Here is a 5,497-nt window from a genome sequence, read left to right as displayed (position 1 = left end):
AACATACAAGTGATCGTCCCAGAAAGTGACATGTGCCTGATGTAGACTTGCGATCAACTTTGTCACCAGCATAATCAGCATCCGAAAATCCAACCAAATCAAACTCTGAGCCCTTTGGATACCATAATCCTAGAGTTGGGGTGTGAGCCAAATATCGAAGAATTCGCTTCACAGCTAAGTGATGCGACTCCTTTGGTGTCGCTTGAAATCGAGCACACATGCAAACACTAAGCATGATATCTGGCCTAGATGCACATAAATAAAGCAAAGACCCAATCATGGAGCGGTATACCTTTTGATCGAACTCTTTACCATTGTCGTCGGGACCCAGATGATGCTTGGCTGGCATTGGTGTTGTGAAGCCTTTGCAGTCTTGCATACCGAACTTCTTCAGGCACTCTTTAAGATATTTCTCTTGAGATATGAAGATGCCGTTGCGTTGTTGCCGTATTTGAAGACCGAGGAAGAACTTCAGCTCCCCCATCATGGACATCTGATATTGCTCTTGCATCATATATCCAAACTCTTCACTATACTTCTGATTGGTGCAGCCGAAGATAATGTCATCCACATATATTTGGCACACAAACAGTTCACCATCATATGTCTTCGTGAAAAGAGTGGGATCCAGGGAACCAGGTATGAAGCCTTTGCTTTTCAGAAAGTACTTGAGTGTATCATACCAGGCCCTAGGGGCTTGTTTGAGGCCATACAGTGCCTTGTTGAGCTTGTATACCATATCAGGATGTTTTGGATTTTCAAAGCCAGGTGGTTGTGCAACATACACTTCTTCTTCAATCTTGCCATTGAGAAAGGAACTTTTCACATCCATCTGATAGAGAAGTATGTTATGATGATTTGCATAGGCCAGCAGTATGCGTATGGCTTCAAGCCTAGCCACAGGAGCAAATGTTTCATCGAAGTCAATGCCCTCCACTTGAGTATATCCTTGAGCAACGAGACGAGCTTTGTTTCTGACAACTTGACCATGCTCATCTTGCTTGTTGCGGTATATCCATTTGGTGCCTATTATGTTGTGCTTCTGTGGATCAGGACGCTTAACCAGTTCCCATACATTATTCAGCTCAAACTGTTGAAGCTCTTCTTGCATAGCTTGAATCCATTCAGGTTCCATGAAGGCTTCTTCAACTTTCTTGGGTTCTGATATTGAGACGAATGCGAAATGCCCACAGAAGTTTGTTAGCTGAGTTGCCCTTGAACGAGTGAGTGGACCAGGTGCATTGATGATGTCAAGTATTTTGTCAATTTGTACTTCATTTGCAACACGAGGGTGTGTGGGGCGAAGACTTTGCTCTTGCTGATCTATGTGGTCATTTGAAGGTATATCTTCAGGATGAGCATTGTCTTCATGTGGATCAGGTGCTGAGATGATAAGTTCTTCTTCAGGATGAGCTTCAGAAGGTACAATTTCTCCAGTTCCCATAAGCTTGATTGATTCATTTGCTGGAACTTCATCTAGCACATTTGGCAATTGCTCTCTTTGTGATCCATTGGTTTCATCAAATCGCACATCCACTGTTTCAACCACTTTGTAGTGGAAGAGATTGAAGACTCTGTAGGAGTGCGAATCCTTTCCATATACAAGCATGAAGCCTTCATGTGCTTTTGGTGCAAACTTTGAGGTGTGGTGTGGGTCCTTGATCCAGCATTTTGCGCCAAATACTCTGAAGTAACTGACATTTGGCTTCTTGCCAGTTAGGAGTTCATAAGATGTCTTGTTCAGAAGCTTGTGAAGATAAACACGATTGATTGTATGGCATGCAGTATCAATGGCTTCAGTCCAGAATTTTCTTGGAGTCTTGTATTCATCTAGCATTGTTCTGGCCATCTCAATGAGTGTTCTGTTCTTGCGTTCGACGATGCCATTCTGTGTGGCGTGTATGGAGCTGAGAATTCATGTGTGATGCCCAAGGTATCCAGATATGTATCAAGGCCAGTGTTCTTGAATTCAGTGCCATTGTCACTTCTGATGTGCTTTATCTTGGCGCCAAAATTGTTCATAGCTCGATTTGCGAAGCGTCTGAAGACATCCTGCACTTTAGTCTTGTAAAGGATTATGTGCACCCAAGTATATCTAGAATAATCATCAACAATTACGAAGCCATAGAGGCATGCAGAAGTAGTAAAAGTTGAGTAGTGAGTGGGACCGAAAAGATCCATGTGAAGCAGTTCGAAGGGTTGAGTAGTGGTCATGATTGTCTTCGAAGGATGTTTTGCCCTTGTCATCTTCCCTGCATCACAGGCACCGCATAAGTGATCTTTCTTGAACTTGACGCCCTCGATGCCTATGACGTGCTTTTTCTTCGCAAGGGTGTGGAGGTTCCTCATGCCAGCATGCCCAAGCCTTCGATGCCAAAGCCAGCATTCTGAAGCTTTTGCAAGAAGACATACTGCAAGTTGTGGTCCTGCTGAGAAATCTACCACATACAAATCACCTTTCCTATACCCTTCAAACACTAGAGATTTGTCAGATTCCATTAGCACCAGGCAGCAATATTTGCCAAACATTACAATCATATTCAAATCGCAAAGCATTGAGACAGACATTAAGTTGAAGCCAAGGGATTCAACAAGCATGACTTTATCCATGTGTTGATCCTTTGAGATTGCAACTCTACCTAGACCCAATACCTTACTTTTACCAGTGTCACGAATGTAATGTGGCTCTTGTCGGATGGACGTAAAGTTGAGTCCATAAGAAGGCTTCTTCTGCCAGTCATGTGATTTGTACACCCACTATCAATAATCCATTCTGAAGACTTTGAAGTCGCTGGTGTCGTACCCTACAGTGCAGTTAGGGGGATAGCCTTAACGAAGAGTGTTGTGAAGCATAAACATTTGACGAACCAGTGGGTTATGAAAACTTAGATCCAAATTAGGACTAATGGGGAGAGTAGCATGCGATTCAGGAACGAAGTACATAATGATGCCATTTGGGCAGTTTATCTTGCGCCCCACAAGATTTTTATGGTCCCCAGCAATAGCATCAGAAGATTTTGTTTTTGTGCTGGAGACCTTTCCCTGCAAAAGAGAGTTAAGCTTTCTTAACCACCCACATCTTCAAGGATGGCTTAGAAGCTATGAGTCTAAGTGCAGCATCTGAGAATTTTGGCTTTGAAGCCTTAGCAAACAGTCTAGCAGGGGGACAATAATACTCATAGGCATAAGCAGAATAATTTTTGGTCATATGAACATGACGGTTCGATGAACCGCTCTCATATTCATATGCCTGAGTGTGGTTTCCCTGCAAAACATTTGCGTTAGTGTGACTCAGGTGAGTCCTCTGTCTGTATGAAGCCTTTGGACCGAGGTTTGTCTTCTTCAAGTGAGGTGTCATGAAGACATTCACAGGAAGATTTTCCAGACATGTTTTCGGAACCCAGATCTTCTTCATAGGCGGTCCATTCCTGCAGTTAGTACCAATGTACCTGGCAAACACTTCACCATTCTGATTCTTAAACAGTTTATAGTTTGCATCAAAGGATTCATCAATGATAATTGGGTTAGCACAAGTGAAGCCAGATAAATTGGATGGATCTGCTGAAAGTTCCTTTGCAGCAACCCATGTAGTTTTGGGGTACTGCTCAGGTTTCCAGTAAGAGCCATCCGCATTGATTTTCCTCACAAATCCAACACTCTCTTTCCTAGGGTTACGATTCAGGATCTGCTTTTTGAGGACATCACATAATGTCTGATGCCCTTGAAGACTTTTGTACATCCCTGTTTCAAGCAATGTCTTCAACCTAGCTTTCTCATCAGCAATAGCAGTGGTATCCTCAGCAGAGGGGTTAGTTACCACATCAACATTTGAAGATATTCGAACAGCAGTAGCAGTGGAACATTCAGCAACAGAATTAGCATTATCACGCTCAATGCATTTAAGACATGGAGGTTCAAATCCTTCCTGAGCGGGACTGATCTGTTCGGAGCGAAGTGACTCATTTTCCTTTTGAAGATCTTCATGATCCGCTCTCAAATTCTCAAGATCTTGCTTCTTTTGAAGATAATCATAGGAGAGCTTTTCATGAGTAGTTGAGAGAGTCTCAAGACGATCTTCAAGTTCCTGATACTTAACTGAAGATTTTTTATGTCTTCAATTAAGGATTCAGAACGAGTCATTTCGGCACCCAACAGATCATCGCTTCTGTCTAACAGTTTTTGAATATCTTCCATAGCTTTCTGTTGTTCAGTTGCAATTTTAGCAAGTGTTCTGTAGCTAGGTTTTGAATCACATTCAGAGTCACCGTCACTAGATGTTTCATAGCGAGTAGTGCATGTGTTTACCTTGGCACCGCGTGCCATGAAGCAGTAGGTAGGAGTGGAGTCGTTCTTGTCATTTGCGTCAGTGTCGGTGATGCAGTCATTGTCTTCAGTGTTGAAGATGGACTTGGCGACGTATGCTGTAGCCAGACTCGCAATGCCAGAATCAGACTCCTCCTCAGACTCCACCTCTGCCTCCTCAGATGCGGACTCCTCTTCTGAATCCATCTCCTTTGCAACAAACGCACGTGCCTTGCCAGATGAGCTCTTCTTCTGTGATGAAGATTTTGATGAAGACTTGGAAGAAGACTTTGAGTGTTTCTTCTTCTTCTTGTCGTCAGAATCATATTCCTTGCTCTTCTTCTTCCTTCTGTTCTCATTGTCCCACTGTGGACACTCAGAGATGAAGTGCCCAGTTTTCTTGCACTTGTGACATGTTTTCTTCTTGTAGTCATGAGCAGAAGCTTCATCAGTCCTTGAGCTTGATCGTGAAGATTTTCTGAAGCCTTTCTTCTTGGTGAATTTTTGAAACTTCTTCACTAGCATTGCAAGTTCTCTTCCAATGTCTTCAGGATCATCAGAACTGCAGTCAGATTCTTCTTCAGATGAGGAGACAGCTTTTGCCTTCAAAGCACGAGTTCGCCCATAGTTTGGACCATAGATATCTCTTTTCTCAGAAAGCTGAAACTCATGTGTGTTGAGCCTCTCAAGTATGTCAAACGGATCGAGTGTCTTGAAATCAGGACATTCTTGAATCATCAGGGCCAGGATGTCAAACGAACTATCAAGTGATCTCAGCAGCGTCTTGACGATTTCATGTTTGGTGATCTCAGTGGCGCCGAGGGCTTGAAGCTCATTTGTGATGTCAGTGAGCCGGTCAAATGTGTGCTGGACATTCTCATTGTCATTTCGCTTGAAGCGGTTGAAGAGGTTGCGAAGAACACTGATTCTTTGATCTCTCTGGGTTGAGATGCCTTCATTGACCTTGGAGAGCCAGTCCCAGACTAGCTTTGATGTCTTCAAGGCACTCACACGGCCATACTGTCCTTTGGTCAGATGACCACAGATGATATTCTTGGAAGTAGAATCCAGTTGAATGAACTTCTTGACATCAGCAGCAGTGACACCTTCTCCAGCCTTGGGAACGCCGTTTTCGACGACATACCATAGGTCGACGTCAATGGCTTCAAGATGCATGCGCATCTTATTCTTCCAG

This window comes from Triticum urartu, chromosome 2 (genome assembly GCF_003073215.2).
Source record: "Triticum urartu cultivar G1812 chromosome 2, Tu2.1, whole genome shotgun sequence".
NCBI lineage: Eukaryota > Viridiplantae > Streptophyta > Magnoliopsida > Poales > Poaceae > Triticum > Triticum urartu.
Note: the sequence above shows the minus strand (reverse complement) of the source record.